Genomic DNA, 18,498 nt, shown 5'->3' with positions numbered 1-18,498 from the left:
GTTCGAATGGCCAGGGTGCAAACATCTCAACTACAGTTAAAACTCAATTCAAATCAACTTCTTAGAAGTGCTATAGGGGAATGTTGACTAGTGTTTCTATCTAACCCTAGTTTGTTAAGTCCCATATAGGCGAACTCCTTACAGTTTGCTGAACTAATCTCCAGATGAGGGCTCATGCATAGCTTTTGAAAGTTTTCGGTTGCGGGAAAATGAAAGCTTTCATTTCTCCCAGCCAAGAGTTGTAGTTGAACAGAGTAGTTGTTTTCTCTAGTCCGCGCGGAAGGCTTTTCACACATTTCAGAGGCAATACCAGAATCCTCGAGCTAAGGGGTCTGGAAAGCAGAACTTATCCAGCTGAATGTAGTATCCAGCTGGTCACAGTGTTCGAATGGCGCAAACATCTCAGCTACAACCAGAAAGCGTCCGGTAAGCACTGATCTAGCGCAATGTTGTATCCAGCTGGTCACAGTGTTCGAATGGCCAGGGTGGAAACATCTCAGCTACAGCTAAAAATCAATTCAAATCAACATCTTAGAAGTCCTATAGGGGAATGTTGAATAAAGTGTTTCTAGCTAACCCTAGTTTGTTAAGTCCCATATAGGCGAACTACCTACAGTTTCCTGAATTAATCTGCAGATAAGGGCTCATGCAGAGCTTTTGAAAGCTTTACGTTGCGGGAAAAAGAAAGCTTTCATTTCTCCCCATGTATGACAGTCCCACCCAAGACATGTAGTTGACCAGAGTTGGTTTCTCTAAAGCGCGCGGAAGGCTTTTCACACATTTCAGAGGCAATACCAAAAACATCGAGAGAAAGCTTCTGGTAAGCAGCACTGATCTAGCGGAATGGTGTATCCAGCTGGTCACAGTGTTCGAATGGCCAGGTTGCAAACATCTCAGCTACAGCAAGAAATCACTTCAAATCAACTTCTTAGAAGTGCTATAGGGGAATGTTGAATGAAGTGTTTCTAACTAGCCACAGTTTCTTAAGTCACATATAGGCAAACTTCGTACAATTTTCTAAACTTATCTCCGAACGAGGGCTTATGCAGAGCATTTACAAGCTTTCCGTTGCGAGAAAACGAAAGCTTTCATTTTTCCCAATGTATGAGAGTCCTACCAAGAAGCTGTTGTTGAACAGAGTTGATGCTTTTCTAGAACGTGCGAAAGGCTTTTCACACATTTCAGAGGCAATACCAGAATCCTCGAGCTAAGGGGTCTGGAAAGCAGAATATATCCAGCTGAATGTAGTATCCAGCTGGTCACACTGTTCGAATGGCGCAGTGTGCAGACATCTCAGCTACAACTAAAAATCAGTTCAAACCAACTTCTTAGAAGTGCTACAGGGGAATTTTGAATGAAATGTTTCTAGCTAACCCTAGTTTGTTAAGTCCCATATAGGTGTACTCCCTACAGTTTGCTGAACTAATGTCCAGATGAGGGCTCATGCAGAGCTCTTGAAACCGTTCCGTTGCGGGAAAATGAAAGCTTTCATTTCTCCCCATGTATGACAGTTCCACCCAAAAGATGTAGTTGAACAGAGTTGTTGGTTGCTCTAGACCGCGCGGAAGGCTTTTCACACATTTCAGAGGCAATACCAAAAACATCGAGAGAAAGCGTCTGGTAAGCAGCACTAATCTAGCGCAATGTTGTATCCAGCTGGTCAGAGTGTTCGAGTGGCCAGAGTGCAAACATCTCAGCTACAACTAAAAATCCATTCAAAGCACATTCTTAGAAGTTCTATAGGGGAATGTTGAATGAAGTGTTTCTACCTAACCCTAGTTTGTTAAGTCCCATATAGGCGAACTCCCTACAATTTTCTGAACTAATCTCCAGATGAGGGCTCATGCAGAGCTCTTGAAACCTTTCCGTTGCGGGAAAATGAAAGCTTTCATTTCTCCCCATGTATGACAGTCCCATCCAAGAGATGTAGTTTAGCAGAGTTGTTGATTTCTCTAGACCGCGCGGAAGGCTTTTCACACATTTCAGAGGCAATACCAGAAACATCGAGAGAAAGCGTCTGGTATGCAGCACTGACCTATCGGAATGTTGTATCCAGCTGGTCAGAGTGTTCGAATGGCCAGGGTGCAAACATCTCAACTACAGTTAAAACTCAATTCAAATCAACTTCTTAGAAGTGCTATAGGGGAATGTTGACTAGTGTTTCTATCTAACCCTAGTTTGTTAAGTCCCATATAGGCGAACTCCTTACAGTTTGCTGAACTAATCTCCAGATGAGGGCTCATGCATAGCTTTTGAAAGTTTTCGGTTGCGGGAAAATGAAAGCTTTCATTTCTCCCAGCCAAGAGTTGTAGTTGAACAGAGTAGTTGTTTTCTCTAGTCCGCGCGGAAGGCTTTTCACACATTTCAGAGGCAATACCAGAATCCTCGAGCTAAGGGGTCTGGAAAGCAGAACTGATCCAGCTGAATGTAGTATCCAGCTGGTCACAGTGTTCGAATGGCGCAAACATCTCAGCTACAACCAGAAAGCGTCCGGTAAGCACTGATCTAGCGCAATGTTGTATCCAGCTGGTCACAGTGTTCGAATGGCCAGGGTGGAAACATCTCAGCTACAGCTAAAAATCAATTCAAATCAACTTCTTAGAAGTCCTATAGGGGAATGTTGAATAAAGTGTTTCTAGCTAACCCTAGTTTGTTAAGTCCCATATAGGCGAACTACCTACAGTTTCCTGAATTAATCTGCAGATAAGGGCTCATGCAGAGCTTTTGAAAGCTTTACGTTGCGGGAAAAAGAAAGCTTTCATTTCTCCCCATGTATGACAGTCCCACCCAAGACATGTAGTTGACCAGAGTTGGTTTCTCTAAAGCGCGCGGAAGGCTTTTCACACATTTCAGAGGCAATACCAAAAACATCGAGAGAAAGCTTCTGGTAAGCAGCACTGATCTAGCGGAATGGTGTATCCAGCTGGTCACAGTGTTCGAATGGCCAGGTTGCAAACATCTCAGCTACAGCAAGAAATCAATTCAAATCAACTTCTTAGAAGTGCTATAGGGGAATGTTGAATGAAGTGTTTCTAACTAGCCACAGTTTCTTAAGTCACATATAGGCAAACTCCGTACAGTCTGTTGAACTTGTCTCCAGATGAGGGCTCTTGCAGAGCTTTTGAAAGCTTTCCGTTGCGGGAAAAAGAAAGCTTTCATTTCTCCCCATGTATGACAGTCCCACCCAAGACATGTAGTTGACCAGAGTTGTTGGTTTCTCTAGAGCGCGCGGAAGGCTTTTCACACATTTCGGAGGCAATACCAGAAACATCGAGAGAAAGCGTCTGGTAAGCAGCACTGATCTAGCGCAATGTTGTATCCAGCTGGTCACAGTGTTCGAAAGGCCAGGGTGGAAACATCGCAGCTACAACTAAAAATCAATTCAAATCAACTTCGTAGAAGTGCTATAGGGGAATGTTGAATGAAGTGTTTCTAGCTAACCCTAGTTTGTTAAGTCCCATATAGGCGAACTACCTACAGTTTGCGGAACTAATCTGCAGATGAGGGCTCATGCAGAGCTTTTGAAAGCTTTCCGTTGCGGGAAAAAGAAAGCTTTCATTTCTCCCCATGTATGACAGTCCCACCCAAGAGATGTAGTTGAACAGAGTTGCTGGTTTCTCTAGACTGCGCGGAAGGCTTTTCACACATTTCAGAGGCAATACCAAAAACATCGAGAGAAAGCTTCTGGTAAGCAGCACTGATCTAGCGGAATGGTGTATCCAGCTGGTCACAGTGTTCGAATGGCCAGGTTGCAAACATCTCAGCTACAGCAAGAAATCACTTCAAATCAACTTCTTAGAAGTGCTATAGGGGAATGTTGAATGAAGTGTTTCTAACTAGCCACAGTTTCTTAAGTCACATATAGGCAAACTTCGTACAATTTTCTAAACTTATCTCCGAACGAGGGCTTATGCAGAGCATTTACAAGCTTTCCGTTGCGAGAAAACGAAAGCTTTCATTTTTCCCAATGTATGAGAGTCCTACCAAGAAGCTGTTGTTGAACAGAGTTGATGCTTTTCTAGAACGTGCGAAAGGCTTTTCACACATTTCAGAGGCAATACCAGAATCCTCGAGCTAAGGGGTCTGGAAAGCAGAATATATCCAGCTGAATGTAGTATCCAGCTGGTCACAGTGTTCGAATGGCGCAGTGTGCAGACATCTCAGCTACAACTAAAAATCAGTTCAAACCAACTTCTTAGAAGTGCTACAGGGGAATTTTGAATGAAATGTTTCTAGCTAACCCTAGTTTGTTAAGTCCCATATAGATGTACTCCCTACAGTTTGCTGAACTAATGTCCAGATGAGGGCTCATGCAGAGCTCTTGAAACCGTTCCGTTGCGGGAAAATGAAAGCTTTCATTTCTCCCCATGTATGACAGTTCCACCCAAAAGATGTAGTTGAACAGAGTTGTTGGTTGCTCTAGACCGCGCGGAAGGCTTTTCACACATTTCAGAGGCAATACCAAAAACATCGAGAGAAAGCGTCTGGTAAGCAGCACTAATCTAGCGCAATGTTGTATCCAGCTGGTCAGAGTGTTCGAGTGGCCAGAGTGCAAACATCTCAGCTACAACTAAAAATCCATTCAAAGCACATTCTTAGAAGTTCTATAGGGGAATGTTGAATGAAGTGTTTCTACCTAACCCTAGTTTGTTAAGTCCCATATAGGCGAACTCCCTACAGTTTTCTGAACTAATCTCCAGATGAGGGCTCATGCAGAGCTCTTGAAACCTTTCCGTTGCGGGAAAATGAAAGCTTTCATTTCTCCCCATGTATGACAGTCCCATCCAAGAGATGTAGTTTAGCAGAGTTGTTGATTTCTCTAGACCGCGCGGAAGGCTTTTCACACATTTCAGAGGCAATACCAGAAACATCGAGAGAAAGCGTCTGGTATGCAGCACTGACCTATCGGAATGTTGTATCCAGCTGGTCAGAGTGTTCGAATGGCCAGGGTGCAAACATCTCAACTACAGTTAAAACTCAATTCAAATCAACTTCTTAGAAGTGCTATAGGGGAATGTTGACTAGTGTTTCTATCTAACCCTAGTTTGTTAAGTCCCATATAGGCGAACTCCTTACAGTTTGCTGAACTAATCTCCAGATGAGGGCTCATGCATAGCTTTTGAAAGTTTTCGGTTGCGGGAAAATGAAAGCTTTCATTTCTCCCAGCCAAGAGTTGTAGTTGAACAGAGTAGTTGTTTTCTCTAGTCCGCGCGGAAGGCTTTTCACACATTTCAGAGGCAATACCAGAATCCTCGAGCTAAGGGGTCTGGAAAGCAGAACTTATCCAGCTGAATGTAGTATCCAGCTGGTCACAGTGTTCGAATGGCGCAAACATCTCAGCTACAACCAGAAAGCGTCCGGTAAGCACTGATCTAGCGCAATGTTGTATCCAGCTGGTCACAGTGTTCGAATGGCCAGGGTGGAAACATCTCAGCTACAGCTAAAAATCAATTCAAATCAACTTCTTAGAAGTCCTATAGGGGAATGTTGAATAAAGTGTTTCTAGCTAACCCTAGTTTGTTAAGTCCCATATAGGCGAACTACCTACAGTTTCCTGAATTAATCTGCAGATAAGGGCTCATGCAGAGCTTTTGAAAGCTTTACGTTGCGGGAAAAAGAAAGCTTTCATTTCTCCCCATGTATGACAGTCCCACCCAAGACATGTAGTTGACCAGAGTTGGTTTCTCTAAAGCGCGCGGAAGGCTTTTCACACATTTCAGAGGCAATACCAAAAACATCGAGAGAAAGCTTCTGGTAAGCAGCACTGATCTAGCGGAATGGTGTATCCAGCTGGTCACAGTGTTCGAATGGCCAGGTTGCAAACATCTCAGCTACAGCAAGAAATCAATTCAAATCAACTTCTTAGAAGTGCTATAGGGGAATGTTGAATGAAGTGTTTCTAACTAGCCACAGTTTCTTAAGTCACATATAGGCAAACTCCGTACAGTCTGTTGAACTTGTCTCCAGATGAGGGCTCTTGCAGAGCTTTTGAAAGCTTTCCGTTGCGGGAAAAAGAAAGCTTTCATTTCTCCCCATGTATGACAGTCCCACCCAAGACATGTAGTTGACCAGAGTTGTTGGTTTCTCTAGAGCGCGCGGAAGGCTTTTCACACATTTCGGAGGCAATACCAGAAACATCGAGAGAAAGCGTCTGGTAAGCAGCACTGATCTAGCGCAATGTTGTATCCAGCTGGTCACAGTGTTCGAAAGGCCAGGGTGGAAACATCGCAGCTACAACTAAAAATCAATTCAAATCAACTTCGTAGAAGTGCTATAGGGGAATGTTGAATGAAGTGTTTCTAGCTAACCCTAGTTTGTTAAGTCCCATATAGGCGAACTACCTACAGTTTGCGGAACTAATCTGCAGATGAGGGCTCATGCAGAGCTTTTGAAAGCTTTCCGTTGCGGGAAAAAGAAAGCTTTCATTTCTCCCCATGTATGACAGTCCCACCCAAGACATGTAGTTGACCAGAGTTGTTGGTTTCTCTAGAGCGCGCGGAAGGCTTTTCACACATTTCGGAGGCAATACCAGAAACATCGAGAGAAAGCGTCTGGTAAGCAGCACTGATCTAGCGCAATGTTGTATCCAGCTGGTCACAGTGTTCGAAAGGCCAGGGTGGAAACATCTCAGCTACAGCTAAAAATCAATTCAAATCAACTTCTTAGAAGTCCTATAGGGGAATGTTGAATGACGTGTTTCTAGCTAACCCTAGTTTGTTAAGTCCCATATAGGCGAACTACCTACAGTTTGCGGAACTAATCTGCAGATGAGGGCTCATGCAGAGCTTTTGAAAGCTTTCCGTTGCGGGAAAAAGAAAGCTTTCATTTCTCCCCATGTATGACAGTCCCACCCAAGACATGTAGTTGACCAGAGTTGTTGGTTTCTCTAGAGCGCGCGGAAGGCTTTTCACACATTTCGGAGGCAATACCAGAAACATCGAGAGAAAGCGTCTGGTAAGCAGCACTGATCTAGCGCAATGTTGTATCCAGCTGGTCACAGTGTTCGAAAGGCCATGGTGGAAACATCGCAGCTACAACTAAAAATCAATTCAAATCAACTTCTTAGAAGTGCTATAGGGGAATGTTGAATGAAGTGTTTCTAGCTAACCCTAGTTTGTTAAGTCCCATATAGGCGAACTACCTACAGTTTGCGGAACTAATCTGCAGATGAGGGCTCATGCAGAGCTTTTGAAAGCTTTCCGTTGCGGGAAAAAGAAAGCTTTCATTTCTCCCCATGTATGACAGTCCCACCCAAGAGATGTAGTTGAACAGAGTTGCTGGTTTCTCTAGACTGCGCGGAAGGCTTTTCACACATTTCAGAGGCAATACCAAAAACATCGAGAGAAAGCTTCTGGTAAGCAGCACTGATCTAGCGGAATGGTGTATCCAGCTGGTCACAGTGTTCGAATGGCCAGGTTGCAAACATCTCAGCTACAGCAAGAAATCAATTCAAATCAACTTCTTAGAATTGCTATAGGGGAATGTTGAATGAAGTGTTTCTAACTAGCCACAGTTTCTTAAGTCACATATAGGCAAACTTCGTACAATTTTCTAAACTTATCTCCGAACGAGGGCTTATGCAGAGCATTTACAAGCTTTCCGTTGCGAGAAAACGAAAGCTTTCATTTTTCCCAATGTATGAGAGTCCTACCAAGAAGCTGTTGTTGAACAGAGTTGATGCTTTTCTAGAACGTGCGAAAGGCTTTTCACACATTTCAGAGGCAATACCAGAATCCTCGAGCTAAGGGGTCTGGAAAGCAGAATATATCCAGCTGAATGTAGTATCCAGCTGGTCACAGTGTTCGAATGGCGCAGTGTGCAGACATCTCAGCTACAACTAAAAATCAGTTCAAACCAACTTCTTAGAAGTGCTACAGGGGAATTTTGAATGAAATGTTTCTAGCTAACCCTAGTTTGTTAAGTCCCATATAGATGTACTCCCTACAGTTTGCTGAACTAATGTCCAGATGAGGGCTCATGCAGAGCTCTTGAAACCGTTCCGTTGCGGGAAAATGAAAGCTTTCATTTCTCCCCATGTATGACAGTTCCACCCAAAAGATGTAGTTGAACAGAGTTGTTGGTTGCTCTAGACCGCGCGGAAGGCTTTTCACACATTTCAGAGGCAATACCAAAAACATCGAGAGAAAGCGTCTGGTAAGCAGCACTAATCTAGCGCAATGTTGTATCCAGCTGGTCAGAGTGTTCGAGTGGCCAGAGTGCAAACATCTCAGCTACAACTAAAAATCCATTCAAAGCACATTCTTAGAAGTTCTATAGGGGAATGTTGAATGAAGTGTTTCTACCTAACCCTAGTTTGTTAAGTCCCATATAGGCGAACTCCCTACAGTTTTCTGAACTAATCTCCAGATGAGGGCTCATGCAGAGCTCTTGAAACCTTTCCGTTGCGGGAAAATGAAAGCTTTCATTTCTCCCCATGTATGACAGTCCCATCCAAGAGATGTAGTTTAGCAGAGTTGTTGATTTCTCTAGACCGCGCGGAAGGCTTTTCACACATTTCAGAGGCAATACCAGAAACATCGAGAGAAAGCGTCTGGTATGCAGCACTGACCTATCGGAATGTTGTATCCAGCTGGTCAGAGTGTTCGAATGGCCAGGGTGCAAACATCTCAACTACAGTTAAAACTCAATTCAAATCAACTTCTTAGAAGTGCTATAGGGGAATGTTGACTAGTGTTTCTATCTAACCCTAGTTTGTTAAGTCCCATATAGGCGAACTCCTTACAGTTTGCTGAACTAATCTCCAGATGAGGGCTCATGCATAGCTTTTGAAAGTTTTCGGTTGCGGGAAAATGAAAGCTTTCATTTCTCCCAGCCAAGAGTTGTAGTTGAACAGAGTAGTTGTTTTCTCTAGTCCGCGCGGAAGGCTTTTCACACATTTCAGAGGCAATACCAGAATCCTCGAGCTAAGGGGTCTGGAAAGCAGAACTTATCCAGCTGAATGTAGTATCCAGCTGGTCACAGTGTTCGAATGGCGCAAACATCTCAGCTACAACCAGAAAGCGTCCGGTAAGCACTGATCTAGCGCAATGTTGTATCCAGCTGGTCACAGTGTTCGAATGGCCAGGGTGGAAACATCTCAGCTACAGCTAAAAATCAATTCAAATCAACTTCTTAGAAGTCCTATAGGGGAATGTTGAATAAAGTGTTTCTAGCTAACCCTAGTTTGTTAAGTCCCATATAGGCGAACTACCTACAGTTTCCTGAATTAATCTGCAGATAAGGGCTCATGCAGAGCTTTTGAAAGCTTTCCGTTGCGGGAAAAAGAAAGCTTTCATTTCTCCCCATGTATGACAGTCCCACCCAAGACATGTAGTTGACCAGAGTTGTTGGTTTCTCTAGAGCGCACGGAAGGCTTTTCACACATTTCGGAGGCAATACCAGAAACATCGAGAGAAAGCGTCTGGTAAGCAGCACTGATCTAGCGCAATGTTGTATCCAGCTGGTCACAGTGTTCGAAAGGCCAGGGTGGAAACATCGCAGCTACAACTAAAAATCAATTCAAATCAACTTCGTAGAAGTGCTATAGGGGAATGTTGAATGAAGTGTTTCTAGCTAACCCTAGTTTGTTAAGTCCCATATAGGCGAACTACCTACAGTTTGCGGAACTAATCTGCAGATGAGGGCTCATGCAGAGCTTTTGAAAGCTTTCCGTTGCGGGAAAAAGAAAGCTTTCATTTCTCCCCATGTATGACAGTCCCACCCAAGACATGTAGTTGACCAGAGTTGTTGGTTTCTCTAGAGCGCGCGGAAGGCTTTTCACACATTTCGGAGGCAATACCAGAAACATCGAGAGAAAGCGTCTGGTAAGCAGCACTGATCTAGCGCAATGTTGTATCCAGCTGGTCACAGTGTTCGAAAGGCCAGGGTGGAAACATCGCAGCTACAACTAAAAATCAATTCAAATCAACTTCTTAGAAGTGCTATAGGGGAATGTTGAATGAAGTGTTTCTAGCTAACCCTAGTTTGTTAAGTCCCATATAGGCGAACTACCTACAGTTTGCGGAACTAATCTGCAGATGAGGGCTCATGCAGAGCTTTTGAAAGCTTTCCGTTGCGGGAAAAAGAAAGCTTTCATTTCTCCCCATGTATGACAGTCCCACCCAAGAGATGTAGTTGAACAGAGTTGCTGGTTTCTCTAGACTGCGCGGAAGGCTTTTCACACATTTCAGAGGCAATACCAAAAACATCGAGAGAAAGCTTCTGGTAAGCAGCACTGATCTAGCGGAATGGTGTATCCAGCTGGTCACAGTGTTCGAATGGCCAGGTTGCAAACATCTCAGCTACAGCAAGAAATCAATTCAAATCAACTTCTTAGAATTGCTATAGGGGAATGTTGAATGAAGTGTTTCTAACTAGCCACAGTTTCTTAAGTCACATATAGGCAAACTTCGTACAATTTTCTAAACTTATCTCCGAACGAGGGCTTATGCAGAGCATTTACAAGCTTTCCGTTGCGAGAAAACGAAAGCTTTCATTTTTCCCAATGTATGAGAGTCCTACCAAGAAGCTGTTGTTGAACAGAGTTGATGCTTTTCTAGAACGTGCGAAAGGCTTTTCACACATTTCAGAGGCAATACCAGAATCCTCGAGCTAAGGGGTCTGGAAAGCAGAATATATCCAGCTGAATGTAGTATCCAGCTGGTCACAGTGTTCGAATGGCGCAGTGTGCAGACATCTCAGCTACAACTAAAAATCAGTTCAAACCAACTTCTTAGAAGTGCTACAGGGGAATTTTGAATGAAATGTTTCTAGCTAACCCTAGTTTATTAAGTCCCATATAGGTGTACTCCCTACAGTTTTCTGAACTAATCTCCAGATGAGGGCTCATGCAGAGCTCTTGAAACCTTTCCGTTGCGGGAAAATGAAAGCTTTCATTTCTCCCCATGTATGACAGTCCCATCCAAGAGATGTAGTTTAGCAGAGTTGTTGATTTCTCTAGACCGCGCGGAAGGCTTCTCACACATTTCAGAGGCAATACCAGAAACATCGAGAGAAAGCGTCTGGTATGCAGCACTGACCTATCGGAATGTTGTATCCAGCTGGTCAGAGTGTTCGAATGGCCAGGGTGCAAACATCTCAACTACAGTTAAAACTCAATTCAAATCAACTTCTTAGAATTGCTATAGGGGAATGTTGAATGAAGTGTTTCTAACTAGCCACAGTTTCTTAAGTCACATATAGGCAAACTCCGTACAGTCTGTTGAACTTGTCTCCAGATGAGGGCTCTTGCAGAGCTTTTGAAAGCTTTCCGTTGCGGGAAAAAGAAAGCTTTCATTTCTCCCCATGTATGACAGTCCCACCCAAGACATGTAGTTGACCAGAGTTGTTGGTTTCTCTAGAGCGCGCGGAAGGCTTTTCACACATTTCGGAGGCAATACCAGAAACATCGAGAGAAAGCGTCTGGTAAGCAGCACTGATCTAGCGCAATGTTGTATCCAGCTGGTCACAGTGTTCGAAAGGCCAGGGTGGAAACATCTCAGCTACAGCTAAAAATCAATTCAAATCAACTTCTTAGAAGTCCTATAGGGGAATGTTGAATGACGTGTTTCTAGCTAACCCTAGTTTGTTAAGTCCCATATAGGCGAACTACCTACAGTTTGCGGAACTAATCTGCAGATGAGGGCTCATGCAGAGCTTTTGAAAGCTTTCCGTTGCGGGAAAAAGAAAGCTTTCATTTCTCCCCATGTATGACAGTCCCACCCAAGACATGTAGTTGACCAGAGTTGTTGGTTTCTCTAGAGCGCGCGGAAGGCTTTTCACACATTTCGGAGGCAATACCAGAAACATCGAGAGAAAGCGTCTGGTAAGCAGCACTGATCTAGCGCAATGTTGTATCCAGCTGGTCACAGTGTTCGAAAGGCCATGGTGGAAACATCGCAGCTACAACTAAAAATCAATTCAAATCAACTTCTTAGAAGTGCTATAGGGGAATGTTGAATGAAGTGTTTCTAGCTAACCCTAGTTTGTTAAGTCCCATATAGGCGAACTACCTACAGTTTGCGGAACTAATCTGCAGATGAGGGCTCATGCAGAGCTTTTGAAAGCTTTCCGTTGCGGGAAAAAGAAAGCTTTCATTTCTCCCCATGTATGACAGTCCCACCCAAGAGATGTAGTTGAACAGAGTTGCTGGTTTCTCTAGACTGCGCGGAAGGCTTTTCACACATTTCAGAGGCAATACCAAAAACATCGAGAGAAAGCTTCTGGTAAGCAGCACTGATCTAGCGGAATGGTGTATCCAGCTGGTCACAGTGTTCGAATGGCCAGGTTGCAAACATCTCAGCTACAGCAAGAAATCAATTCAAATCAACTTCTTAGAATTGCTATAGGGGAATGTTGAATGAAGTGTTTCTAACTAGCCACAGTTTCTTAAGTCACATATAGGCAAACTTCGTACAATTTTCTAAACTTATCTCCGAACGAGGGCTTATGCAGAGCATTTACAAGCTTTCCGTTGCGAGAAAACGAAAGCTTTCATTTTTCCCAATGTATGAGAGTCCTACCAAGAAGCTGTTGTTGAACAGAGTTGATGCTTTTCTAGAACGTGCGAAAGGCTTTTCACACATTTCAGAGGCAATACCAGAATCCTCGAGCTAAGGGGTCTGGAAAGCAGAATATATCCAGCTGAATGTAGTATCCAGCTGGTCACAGTGTTCGAATGGCGCAGTGTGCAGACATCTCAGCTACAACTAAAAATCAGTTCAAACCAACTTCTTAGAAGTGCTACAGGGGAATTTTGAATGAAATGTTTCTAGCTAACCCTAGTTTGTTAAGTCCCATATAGATGTACTCCCTACAGTTTGCTGAACTAATGTCCAGATGAGGGCTCATGCAGAGCTCTTGAAACCGTTCCGTTGCGGGAAAATGAAAGCTTTCATTTCTCCCCATGTATGACAGTTCCACCCAAAAGATGTAGTTGAACAGAGTTGTTGGTTGCTCTAGACCGCGCGGAAGGCTTTTCACACATTTCAGAGGCAATACCAAAAACATCGAGAGAAAGCGTCTGGTAAGCAGCACTAATCTAGCGCAATGTTGTATCCAGCTGGTCAGAGTGTTCGAGTGGCCAGAGTGCAAACATCTCAGCTACAACTAAAAATCCATTCAAAGCACATTCTTAGAAGTTCTATAGGGGAATGTTGAATGAAGTGTTTCTACCTAACCCTAGTTTGTTAAGTCCCATATAGGCGAACTCCCTACAGTTTTCTGAACTAATCTCCAGATGAGGGCTCATGCAGAGCTCTTGAAACCTTTCCGTTGCGGGAAAATGAAAGCTTTCATTTCTCCCCATGTATGACAGTCCCATCCAAGAGATGTAGTTTAGCAGAGTTGTTGATTTCTCTAGACCGCGCGGAAGGCTTTTCACACATTTCAGAGGCAATACCAGAAACATCGAGAGAAAGCGTCTGGTATGCAGCACTGACCTATCGGAATGTTGTATCCAGCTGGTCAGAGTGTTCGAATGGCCAGGGTGCAAACATCTCAACTACAGTTAAAACTCAATTCAAATCAACTTCTTAGAAGTGCTATAGGGGAATGTTGACTAGTGTTTCTATCTAACCCTAGTTTGTTAAGTCCCATATAGGCGAACTCCTTACAGTTTGCTGAACTAATCTCCAGATGAGGGCTCATGCATAGCTTTTGAAAGTTTTCGGTTGCGGGAAAATGAAAGCTTTCATTTCTCCCAGCCAAGAGTTGTAGTTGAACAGAGTAGTTGTTTTCTCTAGTCCGCGCGGAAGGCTTTTCACACATTTCAGAGGCAATACCAGAATCCTCGAGCTAAGGGGTCTGGAAAGCAGAACTTATCCAGCTGAATGTAGTATCCAGCTGGTCACAGTGTTCGAATGGCGCAAACATCTCAGCTACAACCAGAAAGCGTCCGGTAAGCACTGATCTAGCGCAATGTTGTATCCAGCTGGTCACAGTGTTCGAATGGCCAGGGTGGAAACATCTCAGCTACAGCTAAAAATCAATTCAAATCAACTTCTTAGAAGTCCTATAGGGGAATGTTGAATAAAGTGTTTCTAGCTAACCCTAGTTTGTTAAGTCCCATATAGGCGAACTACCTACAGTTTCCTGAATTAATCTGCAGATAAGGGCTCATGCAGAGCTTTTGAAAGCTTTACGTTGCGGGAAAAAGAAAGCTTTCATTTCTCCCCATGTATGACAGTCCCACCCAAGACATGTAGTTGACCAGAGTTGTTGGTTTCTCTAGAGCGCACGGAAGGCTTTTCACACATTTCGGAGGCAATACCAGAAACATCGAGAGAAAGCGTCTGGTAAGCAGCACTGATCTAGCGCAATGTTGTATCCAGCTGGTCACAGTGTTCGAAAGGCCAGGGTGGAAACATCGCAGCTACAACTAAAAATCAATTCAAATCAACTTCGTAGAAGTGCTATAGGGGAATGTTGAATGAAGTGTTTCTAGCTAACCCTAGTTTGTTAAGTCCCATATAGGCGAACTACCTACAGTTTGCGGAACTAATCTGCAGATGAGGGCTCATGCAGAGCTTTTGAAAGCTTTCCGTTGCGGGAAAAAGAAAGCTTTCATTTCTCCCCATGTATGACAGTCCCACCCAAGACATGTAGTTGACCAGAGTTGTTGGTTTCTCTAGAGCGCGCGGAAGGCTTTTCACACATTTCGGAGGCAATACCAGAAACATCGAGAGAAAGCGTCTGGTAAGCAGCACTGATCTAGCGCAATGTTGTATCCAGCTGGTCACAGTGTTCGAAAGGCCAGGGTGGAAACATCGCAGCTACAACTAAAAATCAATTCAAATCAACTTCTTAGAAGTGCTATAGGGGAATGTTGAATGAAGTGTTTCTAGCTAACCCTAGTTTGTTAAGTCCCATATAGGCGAACTACCTACAGTTTGCGGAACTAATCTGCAGATGAGGGCTCATGCAGAGCTTTTGAAAGCTTTCCGTTGCGGGAAAAAGAAAGCTTTCATTTCTCCCCATGTATGACAGTCCCACCCAAGAGATGTAGTTGAACAGAGTTGCTGGTTTCTCTAGACTGCGCGGAAGGCTTTTCACACATTTCAGAGGCAATACCAAAAACATCGAGAGAAAGCTTCTGGTAAGCAGCACTGATCTAGCGGAATGGTGTATCCAGCTGGTCACAGTGTTCGAATGGCCAGGTTGCAAACATCTCAGCTACAGCAAGAAATCAATTCAAATCAACTTCTTAGAATTGCTATAGGGGAATGTTGAATGAAGTGTTTCTAACTAGCCACAGTTTCTTAAGTCACATATAGGCAAACTTCGTACAATTTTCTAAACTTATCTCCGAACGAGGGCTTATGCAGAGCATTTACAAGCTTTCCGTTGCGAGAAAACGAAAGCTTTCATTTTTCCCAATGTATGAGAGTCCTACCAAGAAGCTGTTGTTGAACAGAGTTGATGCTTTTCTAGAACGTGCGAAAGGCTTTTCACACATTTCAGAGGCAATACCAGAATCCTCGAGCTAAGGGGTCTGGAAAGCAGAATATATCCAGCTGAATGTAGTATCCAGCTGGTCACAGTGTTCGAATGGCGCAGTGTGCAGACATCTCAGCTACAACTAAAAATCAGTTCAAACCAACTTCTTAGAAGTGCTACAGGGGAATTTTGAATGAAATGTTTCTAGCTAACCCTAGTTTATTAAGTCCCATATAGGTGTACTCCCTACAGTTTTCTGAACTAATCTCCAGATGAGGGCTCATGCAGAGCTCTTGAAACCTTTCCGTTGCGGGAAAATGAAAGCTTTCATTTCTCCCCATGTATGACAGTCCCATCCAAGAGATGTAGTTTAGCAGAGTTGTTGATTTCTCTAGACCGCGCGGAAGGCTTCTCACACATTTCAGAGGCAATACCAGAAACATCGAGAGAAAGCGTCTGGTATGCAGCACTGACCTATCGGAATGTTGTATCCAGCTGGTCAGAGTGTTCGAATGGCCAGGGTGCAAACATCTCAACTACAGTTAAAACTCAATTCAAATCAACTTCTTAGAAGTGCTATAGGGGAATGTTGACTAGTGTTTCTATCTAACCCTAGTTTGTTAAGTCCCATATAGGCGAACTCCTTACAGTTTGCTGAACTAATCTCCAGATGAGGGCTCATGCATAGCTTTTGAAAGTTTTCGGTTGCGGGAAAATGAAAGCTTTCATTTCTCCCAGCCAAGAGTTGTAGTTGAACAGAGTAGTTGTTTTCTCTAGTCCGCGCGGAAGACTTTTCACACATTTCAGAGGCAATACCAGAATCCTCGAGCTAAGGGGTCTGGAAAGCAGAACTTATCCAGCTGAATGTAGTATCCAGCTGGTCACAGTGTTCGAATGGCGCAAACATCTCAGCTACAACCAGAAAGCGTCCGGTAAGCACTGATCTAGCGCAATGTTGTATCCAGCTGGTCACAGTGTTCGAATGGCCAGGGTGGAAACATCTCAGCTACAGCTAAAAATCAATTCAAATCAACTTCTTAGAAGTCCTATAGGGGAATGTTGAATAAAGTGTTTCTAGCTAACCCTAGTTTGTTAAGTCCCATATAGGCGAACTACCTACAGTTTCCTGAATTAATCTGCAGATAAGGGCTCATGCAGAGCTTTTGAAAGCTTTACGTTGCGGGAAAAAGAAAGCTTTCATTTCTCCCCATGTATGACAGTCCCACCCAAGACATGTAGTTGACCAGAGTTGGCTTTTCACACATTTCAGAGGCAATACCAAAAACATCGAGAGAAAGCTTCTGGTAAGCAGCACTGATCTAGCGGAATGGTGTATCCAGCTGGTCACAGTGTTCGAATGGCCAGGTTGCAAACATCTCAGCTACAGCAAGAAATCAATTCAAATCAACTTCTTAGAAGTGCTATAGGGGAATGTTGAATGAAGTGTTTCTAACTAGCCACAGTTTCTTAAGTCACATATAGGCAAACTCCGTACAGTCTGTTGAACTTGTCTCCAGATGAGGGCTCTTGCAGAGCTTTTGAAAGCTTTCCGTTGCGGGAAAAAGAAAGCTTTCATTTCTCCCCATGTATGACAGTCCCACCCAAGACATGTAGTTGACCAGAGTTGTTGGTTTCTCTAGAGCGCGCGGAAGGCTTTTCACACATTTCGGAGGCAATACCAGAAACATCGAGAGAAAGCGTCTGGTAAGCAGCACTGATCTAGCGCAATGTTGTATCCAGCTGGTCACAGTGTTCGAAAGGCCAGGGTGGAAACATCGCAGCTACAACTAAAAATCAATTCAAATCAACTTCGTAGAAGTGCTATAGGGGAATGTTGAATGAAGTGTTTCTAGCTAACCCTAGTTTGTTAAGTCCCATATAGGCGAACTACCTACAGTTTGCGGAACTAATCTGCAGATGAGGGCTCATGCAGAGCTTTTGAAAGCTTTCCGTTGCGGGAAAAAGAAAGCTTTCATTTCTCCCCATGTATGACAGTCCCACCCAAGACATGTAGTTGACCAGAGTTGTTGGTTTCTCTAGAGCGCGCGGAAGGCTTTTCACACATTTCGGAGGCAATACCAGAGACATCGAGCGAAAGCGTCTGGTAAGCAGCACTGATCTAGCGCAATGTTGTATCCAGCTGGTCACAGTGTTCGAAAGGCCAGGGTGGAAACATCGCAGCTACAACTAAAAATCAATTCAAATCAACTTCTTAGAAGTGCTATAAAGGAATGTTGAATGAAGTGTTTCTAGCTAACCCTAGTTTGTTAAGTCCCATATAGGCGAACTACCTACAGTTTGCGGAACTAATCTGCAGATGAGGGCTCATGCAGAGCTTTTGAAAGCTTTCCGTTGCGGGAAAAAGAAAGCTTTCATTTCTCCCCATGTATGACAGTCCCACCCAAGAGATGTAGTTGAACAGAGTTGCTGGTTTCTCTAGACTGCGCGGAAGGCTTTTCACACATTTCAGAGGCAATACCAAAAACATCGAGAGAAAGCTTCTGGTAAGCAGCACTGATCTAGCGGAATGGTGTATCCAGCTGGTCACAGTGTTCGAATGGCCAGGTTGCAAACATCTCAGCTACAGCAAGAAATCAATTCAAATCAACTTCTTAGAATTGCTATAGGGGAATGTTGAATGAAGTGTTTCTAACTAGCCACAGTTTCTTAAGTCACATATAGGCAAACTTCGTACAATTTTCTAAACTTATCTCCGAACGAGGGCTTATGCAGAGCATTTACAAGCTTTCCGTTGCGAGAAAACGAAAGCTTTCATTTTTCCCAATGTATGAGAGTCCTACCAAGAAGCTGTTGTTGAACAGAGTTGATGCTTTTCTAGAACGTGCGAAAGGCTTTTCACACATTTCAGAGGCAATACCAGAATCCTCGAGCTAAGGGGTCTGGAAAGCAGAATATATCCAGCTGAATGTAGTATCCAGCTGGTCACAGTGTTCGAATGGCGCAGTGTGCAGACATCTCAGCTACAACTAAAAATCAGTTCAAACCAACTTCTTAGAAGTGCTACAGGGGAATTTTGAATGAAATGTTTCTAGCTAACCCTAG

Source organism: Pelodiscus sinensis, chromosome 32, assembly GCF_052426305.1.
Source record: "Pelodiscus sinensis isolate ZL-2025 chromosome 32, ASM5242630v1, whole genome shotgun sequence".
In the NCBI taxonomy this organism is placed as follows: domain Eukaryota; kingdom Metazoa; phylum Chordata; order Testudines; family Trionychidae; genus Pelodiscus; species Pelodiscus sinensis.
This window is presented reverse-complemented; position numbering follows the sequence as displayed.